This window comes from Gossypium raimondii, chromosome 4 (genome assembly GCF_025698545.1).
Source record: "Gossypium raimondii isolate GPD5lz chromosome 4, ASM2569854v1, whole genome shotgun sequence".
Lineage (NCBI taxonomy): Eukaryota > Viridiplantae > Streptophyta > Magnoliopsida > Malvales > Malvaceae > Gossypium > Gossypium raimondii.
The window spans coordinates 10,882,801-10,883,835 of record NC_068568.1 but is presented as its reverse complement, the minus strand read 5'-3'; the positions used below and the strand labels follow the sequence as shown (position 1 = coordinate 10,883,835).

The window sequence follows — 1,035 nt, the reverse complement described above, 5'->3', positions numbered from 1 at the left end:
GTACGTGCATTCTCCATTGTACACTTAGATTGTAATTGTTGGGTGTTCGTCTTTATTGACTAGACTTCTCCTTCTATTTGATCTAGTCATTGACCACATACAGTATGGTCATTCCTCATGGATCTTTCTTGAGATGTTTTGTATATATGGAAGTTGGTAACAAGGGTTTGAATGGTTTTGCACTATGTTTCCACCTCATTTACCTCCCCACTTTAGGTTCATGTGATCCTTCTAACCAGGGTTATATGTGTTCGAATAGAGATTTCCACCTCTATTACCTATGTAATTCACCTCGTCCGGTTGGTGCTCCAAATTTTGTCCACAATTTTGGGTTTGGCTCTGTTATGGTTGGTTTAGATTTTGCTTCCGATCGGTTCAAATTCTCCAAAATTATTTGATAAGCACCTACATTTTGGATTGCTTTTGTAGGTGTTGGTTTTGGATTACAAGTGAACCTTTCATTCTGCCACACATATGAGTTCATAGCCAAGTCGTTAATTATTTGACAGGTTCACTCATACATATGGTTCATCAAGGCTCTTCCGGATGCATCATCCAATGCGGACCTCAAATTGTTGTCTAAACCATTGTAAAATATATACATTTGGAGCCACTCTTGCATTCCATGATGGGGACACTTCCTCATTAGTGACTTAAATTGATTCCAAGCTTCGTATAAATTTTTACCTTCGAATTGCTTGAAATTAGCGATCTCATAACAGAGCTAAATTGGTTGCTTATCGGGAAAATTTTGTGTAGAAATTTTCCCAGTAATTCATCCTATATGGTTATAGAACCTGGTTCTAATGAATCTAACCAATCAGCAACATAGTCACATAAGGGAAAGGGAAATAGCCAAAGATGAACAACGTCATTTGTTACCCCGTTGTACTTAAAAGTATTGCACAATTGGAAGAACCATTTTAGGTGTTGGTTTGGATCCTCTATCATGTTCCCTTGGAAATGCAATGTAATTTTGGATAATTTGTATTGTAGTCATCTTAATCTCAAAATTATTGGCATTGATCGTTGGTC

The 1,035-nt window shown here is 37.1% G+C and overlaps 1 non-coding gene across 1 annotated transcript; it reads left to right on the top strand.

The window, feature by feature from the left end:
* The first annotated feature begins 620 nt into the window (after window positions 1-620).
* Window positions 621-726, top strand: LOC128040827 (small nucleolar RNA R71). Its single transcript, XR_008195633.1, has one exon. It is a non-coding gene; the product is annotated as a small nucleolar RNA R71 (small nucleolar RNA).
* Window positions 727-1,035: the final 309 nt, after the last annotated feature.